The following is an 11,618-nucleotide window of genomic DNA, read 5'->3' as shown; positions in this document are numbered from 1 at the left end:
TGTTGACATGCAACAAATGGTTTAGAAGCTAGGAATTACAAATCTATATAGCAATACACTTCGAATTCAAAATTTAAACAGTTTTACTGTCAAGAATTTTACTGGTGTTTTGGCTTTTGTGCTGGGCCTGACGCAACTGCCGCTGCTTTACTGATATGTATGCTAAATGTCTAGACATTTTATTGCTTTATTCAGACTTGAATTTTGAAAGCTAGTGAATTAAGTAGCGTAGCGTTAACCTAGTTACGCATGAGTTTTACAGCATAGTGGAGGTGAGAAATATCGTTCTCTTACATTTTGCAACTGTGTGATATTTATAAAGAACTATGAGGTCACTGGCTTCCGGCATGAGCCATTTTCTAAAAACCTCATCATAAGTGGTAAAGCTAAAAATGTGTTTGTTAGAAAAGCTCAGCTTTGTTTTGTTTTCCCTCTTGCCTCTGTCTGTCCATCTTGGTTTTGCTTTTGTTGCAGTGCTTATGTACTGCTGCAGGACAAGATCACTTCAGTAATGCAGGGTAGATGAGAATGAACCTAAGCTGTATTTGCAGACCAAGCGCTGCAGGGAAATTTTACTTCGTATGTCAGTGGGCACTAAACCAGTGGTGCTCAACTTCCAGCCTATGGACAGAATCCTGGCTCATGGAGCCATGTCATCTACTGTGAGGGGCTCCCCAAATTTTTGGGTCCAGAGACTTGGTGCGGGGGAGTGGTGGCAGCTTAAATTGTTCCAGAGCTTAAATGGCTTCCAGAGCTCTGTGGCTTCTGGGGTTGCTCCAAGGCCATATCTGGCACACAGAGCCATACCAGTGCACCAGCTTGAACCCTCAAACTGACCTTATGCACTGAGCCCTCATTGGATCCAGCTCATGGAACAAACCCATGTCACTCCACTGGCCTGCAGGGCTGGAAGGTTGAGCACCATTGCATTGAACAGTTTGTAACTGAGATTATTTTAGCATGTTGTTTGATTTACAGAAGCAGTATTAGCCGTCCCAGCTATTCAAAAGTCATGAGTCAGGCCCCAGTAATTTATTAGATCGGCTAAAAAAACATAATATAGGTGTGGGCTTCAACATGATATATGTGTGTGCATTTATTTATCTATAAAAGCCATGAAGGTATGAAGGGTGATCCTAGGAGATATAGATCACTGAACTTTAATTCATTATTTGGTTAATTGATTGAAACTGTAAGTAAGATTAATAATGAAACATCTAGAAGAGCATAATATGATAGGCCTAAACCAGCACAGCTGCTAAAAGATAATGTTTTGCCTTCTAATCTATTACAATTTTTTTGCCAGTGTAAGCAAAGCAACAACTGCTGAAGAAGTGAATGGATATTTGAGAAACATAAGAATCTGAGGTGTTTTCAGGCAAATCTGAATTTGGTAAGCAATACCCTGTACAGTCTGGACATAAATTTGATGACTGTTGAATATACACGGTGATTTAATAGGCCTTCCAGAAAGACTAATTGGGGGGGAAAAAAGCACTAATAAAAACAGTTTCTAGTTTATGAACAAATTTTAGTTTTGTTCATCTGTTATGTTTTGAAAACTTTTGTGAAAATGTCTTAGGGTTGTTAGAAAATAATTTTTGACATATCCATGATGACGTCCTGCCAGTGATGGCTGCTTTAGTAGAACATGTAAAAAAAAAAAATTGCCAGCAGCAGTCTTTTAAATATTAATGATGAGACTACTGATAGTTTATTGTTTGTCTCTAGCTTGTGCATATTTTTTAATTGGCCTTTCTTCAATCTTAACCTTTGTCCATGGAGGAGTAAACTTTCAGATTTTTATCCCCGTAGCTCGCACTTCAGCTTTGTATGGCTTATGTGGTCTGGCCTGCTGAGCCGGAGGGCTTTGCCTCTCCCTGTGACCCTGCTAGGGCTGGGCAGCTGGAAGCTGTGCTTGCATTGCTGCTGCTTGTTTCTGCCTCTCGCTCCCCAGCAGGGGAGCTTGGGGTTGGGAGGAGCAGTGGGGGTGTGGGTGCAGCTCCCAGTTGCTTAGCCCTGGGGTGGAAAACAGGGGGTAGGGGGAGCAAGCAACCCTTTCCCTGCCCCCTACTGCTTATGTGCCACTGAAGCCACTTGGCCTGGGCCAGACTGGGGCCTGGTTGTTCTGCCCCCAGCTTATAAAGGTGGCTAGCCTGGGGTGCAGACAGTACCTTCTGAATCCACCTTTTTTCTCCAGGGCCTAGGAAGGAAGGGGATAACAAGTTACCTGCATTGCCCTCAGCCTTCTCCTAACAATTGCAATACTTTTAAAGACGATTGCAGTCAAATCTCATGCTTCAGGCTTCATCTGGTCACTTCTTGGGGTCAGAATGAATTTTTCCCTCTAAGTTTATGATTGGTTAGCAGTTGGTTATATGTAATCTGTTTCTTGCCTTTTTACTGAAGCATCAGATATTGGTCATGGATGTAAACAGGGCCCTAAGAAAGCTCAGTCTCAAGCTCTGTGTGGTCCACAAGCTCAGTGTCCTGTTGATTGCTAGATTGGGATCAAGAGGGAATTTCTCTGGGTTAAACTGGCTGAGATCTTTTTGTTTCTTCATACTATCTTTTTTTCTGCCTCTCTCTCCTTGATAAGGTATTATTCACCTGCTGGGATCACCTGGGCATATCTTGCATAATCAGGTTTTTGATGCTTTGAGCATTGCTTGCTCCAGATCATCTTTCCTGTTCTCTGCCTTTTTAACACAGCTTCAGGAGTGACATTCATTAGTTCATCTAAAACACTTAAGTTTAATTTAAGGTACCTGGGTAAAAATTAATGGCCTATGATATACAGGCTGATGTACTAGATGCTCTAATGATCCTTTCTGGCTTTCAATTTTATGAAGCGTTCAGGGTGACAGTAACACTGCTGGTGGTGTTTGGCAAGGGAGTATGTGGGACACCCTTTAGAGTTTAAAGCTCCATGCTCTGGGCAGGAGTCATGCAGTTGAACAGCCCCTCCCTCCCCTTACCCTTGGCTGGCTCCAGGCAGCCCCCACCCCCACATGTGCATCCCCTCCACACATCCCCTGCCCCCCTATAGGGCAGGGTGTGCAGGGAGCAGATCACACGTGTCCCACTCCTGAACACTGTTCCTCATTCACCAACCCCCGTAGGGAAGTTTTGGTGAGTTGGTGAGGGAGGAGCAGGGGGAAGTGCTGACCTGGCCCGTGACAGCTCATCAAAACTCCTTGTGTGGCCCTCAGGCCCAAATAAGTGCCCACTCCTGCCTTCGACAACGCTGAAATTGAAAAATATGATGCTTGAACTCCCACCCAATGTTGAATGCATTAAACTAAAAGAAGTGCGTTAGAATTTGCAAACAAGGGGATTAGGCACTTTAGATTATTGGAAATTTCTGTGGTTCTTCCCATGAGCAAAGGCGTGCAGGTCTGGGTCCCATTGCTGTCATTTTCATAAGCAAAGTATAATTAAATCAAAAGTGGTGGTGGTGTTCTGTAGTTAAGTTGAAGTGAATTGACTTTGAACAGGATGGAAGCTGCAATTTCAGACGGTTATCACTAGGAGGACACACAGACCATGGGATTGAGCAACTGATTGTTTACCTTTTTTCTGTGTCTGGTTTTGCAGCTAGTTGAAAAATATCAGACATTTAAATGTTTTTAGGACATTGTGTAACAAAAGTTCATGTGCTGATTCAGGTATTTTTGTATCCTTGTTTTTTTTCAATGCAGAACAGTAAATTAGCATAAAAAGGAGTGACAAAATTCTTGCCTGTGACAAAGTTTGGCGCTCTGTTGATTTGTGGTTACTTTGAATCATCTGTGAGTGAACCAGAAGAACCCTAGTGATTTGGGGCATGTGCCATCCTGTATTTATGGTAATTAAGAAGAAACTGTACCCTTTGTGTAGGTTATTTCATAATAGTTCATTACAGTGTTTTTTCAGCTTCTGCTTAAGCATTTGATGCTGTCTGTTGTCTGACAGGGGACTGGACTACATAAAAATCTCAATTTGGTACGACGATTGTGATTTTTGTCTCATGTTGTAGTCTAATGTGTGTTTGCTCCTTTGACAAGACATGCAAGCAGTTGCTATTTTAACTAGTAATTTCCTGTGATTTTTGGTACTAGATAATCCAGCTAAGGATATTTTATAAGGCAGATATTTTCTTAGACATCGTTATAGCCGTAGTTTGTCGTGTTAGTCTGAAATTAAGTAGACTGCCGGGTAGATTTGCACCTTTTTATAAACTAGGTAGGTATAAATAGTCATTGCCTATCCTTATTAGGGGAAGCTGTTGCAACTTGATGAAAAGGAGGCAGAATCTGACTCTTGCAATATAGCACTACTAGTTTGCAAAGCCCTTGCAGACAGCTAATGTGTCTGAATCCTTGATCTAAAAAATGTGTACTCTGAAAATGAAAAATGTATTACGAATCATGGGGCTGGTAAGAGCTGGTGTGGATAGACTGTGATATAAAGAAACAGGGAAATTAAAGCTTGCACTGGTGATTGCTATGTTGCAGGTTCATATTTTCTTTTCAAATATTAGTATATTATAATTCAATGAGTGTTAACCTGTGAGAGCTGGGTTTAGTGACTGGAGGAAAGCTTAAAGGAAGTGAAATTTGAGAAGGTATTTAATATAGGAGAAAGTCATGCAGAAAGATGTAGGCTGTTTCAGGAGCAGGGGCCAAGATAAAAAATGGTAATGTATTCACTAAAACAAAAACTGCAAAAAAAACACCCTCTACTTCATTAGTTCTCTGTATTGAAAGTGGCCTGCAGTAATTTATTATACATCAAGGCTTGCGCTCATTTTCATGCTTTTTAAAAAACATTTTCCCACTCCCTTTGTCTTTTTACTTCAGAGCTTCAATGCCTGTCAAACTTGACCTTCCTGATACTGTTTGAAGAGTTCTCGGATGTCTTACAGGATGTATTTAAGTTGGTTTCATGCTTTAATTACCTTCGTCAAAAGGTTAGGCTGTTCATTTTTTAACAAAAATAGCTTTTTTTCCAGAATATTTTTGATGCGTGTTAAAAAACACACTCTCCATATTTTTAAAGCTGCTACAGTGATATGAACTCATGATTTTGAATACGTTCAATTCTTGTTTTTGACCTGGACCAATGTGGGCAGTAGAGTTCCTCAAGGTTCAGTCCTTCAGTATCTCCATCAGTGACTTGGATGAGAGTGTGGAAAGCACTTTGTCCAAATTCTCAGGTGATACCAAATTAAGGGGCAGAGTAAACACACTGGAGGGCAGGGAGCAGATTCAGGCGGATTTGGACAGGTTGGGAATGTGGGCAGAACAGAATAGGATGCAGGTTAACAAAGGTAAGTGCAAAGTGCTGCATCCAGGGAGAAAGAATCGCCAACACACCTACAGACTGGGAGGTGACTTTCTCAGCAGCACAGCAGCAGAAAGGGATCTCTGAGTCATAGTGACAAAATGAGCACAAGTCATCAATAGGACGAAGTGATAAGCTAAGCAAAGCCAACCTCATTCTATCATGCATTAGCAGGTGCATCCCGAGCAGCTCTAAGAAGGTGATACTTCCCCTTTACGCGGCATTATTAAGACCGCAGCTGGAGAACTGTGTCCAGTTCTGCGCACCGCATTTCAAGGGGGATGTGGATAACCTTGAGAGGGTCCAGAGGAGGGCTGCTTCTGTGGGTAAGAACCTACAAGGAGAGATTGAGGGACCTGCATCTCTTCAGCCTCTGCAAAAGAAGGCTGAGAGGAGATCTTGTAACAGTCTACAAATTCATCAGGAGGGGGCAGCAAGAAGTAGGGGATACTCTGTTTACCAGGGCGCTCCTTGGGTTTACTAGGGACAACGGCCATTAAGTGATGGAGAGCAGATTTAAATTGGATGTTAGGAAAAATTTCTTTACAGTGCGGTTTGCCAAAATCTGGAATGGGCTTCCAAGGGAGGTGGTGCTCTCCCCTACATTGGGGGTCTTTAAGAGGAGACTAGAAAAGCACCTGGCTGGGGTCATCTGTCATACAACAGCCAAGCCAGTTGTTTCCCAGTCTGTTTGTTCATGCAATTATTCTGTCCCAAGTGCAGGACTTTGCACTTGTCCTTATGGGATTTCATCTCCTTCATCTGGTTGAAGGAAAAGAAGAGGGGGAAAAAAAAAAAAAAAAAAGGGAGCATGCCTCTGTCCTTCCTGAGAGGGAGGGCACTCTTATGGAAGTAGAAAGTGTTGGGATTTGGTCATTGCTCCCGCTTTTCTTTAAACCAGTGGCTCTCCAATATAGAGGGATGCCCAGGTCCACCCAAGAATTTTGATGAGTTGAGGAAATACTTAAAAAGTTTGTGGTAAGTGATGAGAGACAGTTTTTGTACATACAGCTGTGCTGGTAACACTGAAACATCTCCAAGGCCAGTAGCATTTTCAGGATTTATACTGGTATAATGAAAAACAATCTGGTAAAAACATTGGAAACTGTAGTGTAGCATCTGATATGCCCTCTCTCTTTTAATTTCAATATACAACAGTTTGAATACAAGGGATTAGAAGTATAGAATTCATTCTACCGGCTAAAACTTATTTTGAAGTTTTTCTTTTCAAAGATTTGAAGGGTAAAAGAGAAATTGTATAATTCGTTAAAAAAGCTGCTGGAAAGACTGATTGATTCAGCTCTGTTTCTTGTGAAAGGTTGGTTTTCACGTGTTGTGCCCATAATGTCATGAGTTTTCAGACTGGTCACTGAAACTCTATCAGAATGGACTCTTCGTTGCAAACTGGTGATTGCAAATGAACAGTGGAGAAAGGGATTTGGTTCGTGATGACTATGAAATACGCATCCTGTAGCTCTTTCACTGTTAACCTAGCTTTTTGCTTATAACTAGAAAATAATTTCAGTACCAAGCATTTCTATATTAGGTTAGCCACATATCCAGAATTGTTACTCGTGAGATCAGTTTTATAGCGTGAGATAGTGTCAGGGCCGGAATAGTGGCTTACTGTTCTGTTTAGACATCTTCAGCCTTAAACTGTGTCTTGTAAACCTGATATAAATCCATGGTAAAAGCACATCAAGCTGTCATTTGTCAGAGCAAGATCAATCTTTACAACTTAGAGAGTGTTAGTGTAGCATAGCTTGTTGAAAGAAAGCAAAGTTACTTGAATTCATCATCTAATTGGACTTTCCAATCCAGGCAGTCAAGGAACTCCTCTAATGGCCTCAGAACAAATTATATTAGAAAAGTGCACGGATATCTTGTGGTCTTATGCCAGTACCAAGAGAAGTAATTTCATGGGGCTCAAGCCATGTCTGTTAAATTATAGCAGCTGGTTTAAATTGTTGAGTTTGTTTTTGTCACACTCTTTAACCACAACTGAAAAAGAGAGACATTATTGCTGATTTGAGAAGGTATGCTAGTGCATTGATAGTATTTTGTGCGGAATGCTATCCAGAGATGGTCAATACATATGGGAATAAAGAATTAACTCAAGGGTTTGGTCACCAAGATGACCACTGCTGAATAACATATATATATTTATATTAGAAATTAGAGTAGTTTACTTAGCTTAGTTCTGTTTGAAGGCACTTATTTTCCCCAACAAAACTATGCAGTTCTGGAAGAGGTCTTATAAAAGGAAGAGGTCTTGTGGAAGAGGGCTTACAAAACATGCCTCATCAGAAAGTCCTGTCCCAGAACACTTCTGTAGCAGAAAGACTCCACTTTGCTGTAGCATGTTTGATTGGGATCATTAAGGAGAATGGCAAATTGGGTATCGGTCTGCTAGACTGGCAAGTGTCTGCGGTAGTGCTTTCAGTTAAGAAGTCATATGCCCTAACTTCTGCTAGACAGGTGTCAATGAAGTGCATGTAATTCAGCACAGGATCTTGGGTCAGATTCAGATGGGTTAACTGGGTGCCTAAATAGGACTTGGGTTCCTGGGGTCTTATCTTAATTTTATCTAGCAATGGTCTTTACTAAAACCAGAGAGAATTCTAGAAGCGGGGACTAGAGCTCTGGCCTCCTTACATCCAGACAGATGCCCTAACCACAGGCTTGTAAAGTCAGGTTCCTTGGGGTGCTGCAAGATATGTCTAAGGGTGACACACAGTATTGGTACTGTTAGGTGTTCAGGTGCCTACACATGATTTACAAGACAACCCCAGAGATTTTATATAGGAATTCATAGTGTTAAAAACATTTTAACCTATTGCAGTCTTTCTGAGTTCTTCTGCAGTAGAATAATTATGTTATCATTTTTTCATAGTCAATTAAAGAACGAAAGTAAAAGCTGGTGTCTTCCAGCAGGTGCCTGGAGTCTAATGAGGGGTAGTTTGTGTCAAAATACTGAGAATCACTGCAGTAGGGTATTATGCATCTTCACTCTTCTATTTTTGAGCCATTGTGGATCCTTCATTTTTGCTGAACTCTGTGATCTAAAGTTGGTTCTAAAGGATGCCTAGTGGATTAGTTCCTCTGAGGGATTAGGCAGAGTTTAGGTATAGTCCCAGTTGTTTTTTTTTAATCACAGTTGAACTTGGATGGGAGCTAGGGACCTAGTGGTCAGATTGAGATGCTTCTTCATTTTTGTAGAAGCCTAAACTCAGTTATTTAGTAACTTTTTGTGGCCAAAGTAGGTTCAGAATGAATTTAGGCACCCAAAAGGGTGCATGACTACTGCAGCTGGATTATTTTGCATTATTTTGTGACCTAGATACTTAAATTTCTTCAAAGTCCTGTTTATCATTCTTGATTTAGATCTTAAGTGGTTCTTGGGGAAACTAGATCTACACAGATAGTCAGTCCCATTACACCAAGAAAGCACTTCCAACGGTCTTGAAGAGAGCTAAAGGAGGTAATCTTTTTCATATAGTTCCTCTTTTCTTTCCTATAGTTCCATGTCTTTGTAGCTGGGCATCATAAATCGAGAATGCATTTTGTCAAACTGATGTTATCGTAGTATAGTTCTACAGGGTATCAGTCTGCTGCTAGTATATACCTTGAAGTGAGTTTTGAACCACTGACATCATATTCTTATGGATCAGCTTTCTAAAATGCTTATAGAAATTCACTATCCCAATCAACACCTGCTGGCTTGCAGTCGTCCTTATGCTGATGTCGCTAATGGTCATCACCATTGTCATTGATTGTTAGCCTCTTGCTGGGAGGATGACAGTCTTCTATTAAGCAGGGAAATCTGCAGATGGCTGAGGAGACTGGTCTAAGAGCCATGGGTTCAACTGCAGACATGGCAAATGGTTCCAGGAGAAAGGATTAGATCTTGGTGATGTTTAGTCACAGGTCTTCCCTTTCTCTCTCATATATCCACCTCCATAGTGAAGTGAGTTTGCTCAAAATGATCACTGCAGCGTATCACTGTGCCACTGGGGACAATTCAGTGCTGGAGTCTTCCAGGTATTGATGTTAATATTTCATTTTTCAGATTGGCTGCCAGGGTGTCCTTGAATCTTTTCTTTTGCTCACCTCTAGGGCAGTGACTTTCGGTGAATTGGGAGTAATGGGACTTATTGTGGAGCCGGACAGCAGGCATCTTTATGACGTGTCCTGTTCAACAGAGCTGGTGCTGTATAAGCATGGCATCAATGCTGGTGTATTTGTTTGAATGAGAACACTGGTGTTTGTTCTTCTGGCCTTCCAGTTGACGTGAAGGCTTTTATGAAGACATCACTGATGGTAATGTTCCAACACTTTTAAGTATTTCTGATATGTTGTCCACATTTCACATCCATACAACAGGGTGGGGATAACAGCAGTCTGGTAGATGAGAAGCTTGTGGGTCCTGATGTCATGATCATTGAAGACCATGATTTTGAAGATGTCCAAAGGCAGCACTAACAGGTTTTATCTGGTGTTGAATATCATTGTCTACTATTACTTTTGGGAAAGGTGGCTACCCAGGTAGGGAAAATGCTCAGCTCTCTCTAACAGCTGTCTTCTAACTTTAACGTATGGAGGAGCAGTTGGTTGGTTTGGGGTGGGTTGGTAAAGTGTCTTGGTTTTTGGGAGATTAACCATGAGTCCACGCATTTCATACGTCTCTCAGAAGCAATCAGGAATGAGCTGGAGCTCTTCATATGTGTGGGCACATACGATATAATCATCAGCATTTTGAGGATCAATAATGGAGTTGTTGGTTATCCTGGATTTGAAATGTAGCTGGTTGATGTTAAAGAGATTCCTGTCTAAGTGATATTGGATGCTGACTCCGGGTGGAAGTCGATCAGCAGTGAATAGCTGGAAAAGAGTATTTGTACAGTTACACATCTTTGCTCGACTTCTAATAGTAAAAGGCGTCTGTTTACAAGTCATTGCTTAGGATGATAGCTATCCTGTTGTCATGAAGGAGTCTGATCATGGTAACAAAATAATAGGCAAATAAAGATAATTTAGGACTGATTACATTCATTGATGATGATTAATGTAATGCTGATTGCTGTATTGAGTATTGAAGTCATTGCAGGTCTTTTTGCTCACTTTAATGGACATTTAATAAGCTGCTTTAGATAAAGTCATGTCAGCAGATTAAAAATACATCTCAGTCTATTATAGTAAGCTTGTTTTTATTCTGTGAGATGCATTAAGCCTTCAACTTTGCATTTAATGACTTAACTGTGCCCTGAAGACTTTATTTAATGTTCAGTTTGAAATTTGGTAGTGTTAATATGTTGTCATTGCTTCAGAAACAGGAATCCATTTTTGGTGAGGAATGTGAGCCTAATGTTTATGATGGTTGAAAAACTACTGTTCCGAAACTTCCATTTACGAAAGTTGGTTACTTAATTGTACGTGAAGCAAATTTGTTTTATGTGATTTTATTTATTATTTATTTATTTATTTTATTTTATTTATGTGCAAAGTCATTCAGAACCAGGGCTGTGCTTTAGTTACGCTTCAGACTCCTTTTGGATAAGTACTTGTATATCTATACTGAATTCACTTCTGTAACTTCAGCATCTTTTTAGATATCTGAGGTAACTTTACATTGATACTGGTGCTTTGACTAGTTAATTTAGTTATGGCAGTATGGAGCTTAATGGGGGCTGATATAGCACATGATGAATGCATACTGAGTAGAGTATGGGTATGGACAGATGTACATATGAAACACTCTGCAGCACTTCACATTTGCCACCAAGCTGATATGCATTGTGTGTCTGTCTCTTCCCCCTCGCCACCCCGTTTCCTCCCATTGCCTTTGCAGCATTTCCAAATGGCCATGAAGACATGCAGGAAGGTTGGTTGTATAAGGCTGAAGTTAGGCAGAAGATAGAACAGGGTGGCACCGTAGGGCTATGTACAAACGGTCAAAAATCCTGAGGCTGAATCGATTCAATCTTCACAGGTTAGTCTAAGCCAGGGGTGGGCAGTTATTTCGGGCGGAGGGCCACGTACTGAGTTTTGGCAAGCCATTGAGGGCTGCGTGATAGGCAGCTAGGGGCAAATGAATATAAATTTTCTAAATTTTTTTAGGGGCCCCACTGGATAGAATGGCCTGGCAGGCCGCATCCAGCCCTGGGGCTGCATTTTGCCCACCCCAGGGCTCTAAGCTGTGTAGATTGAACTGGTAAGCAATTGAATCGACATTCTCTCTTGATTCCAGAAATGCAGCCACATGCCTGCCGTGACTCAGGCCAGAAGCTGGGGGG

This window comes from Gavialis gangeticus, unplaced genomic scaffold (genome assembly GCF_001723915.1).
Source record: "Gavialis gangeticus isolate Ggan-Ray unplaced genomic scaffold, GavGan_comp1, whole genome shotgun sequence".
In the NCBI taxonomy this organism is placed as follows: Eukaryota; Metazoa; Chordata; order Crocodylia; family Gavialidae; genus Gavialis; species Gavialis gangeticus.
Note: the sequence above shows the minus strand (reverse complement) of the source record.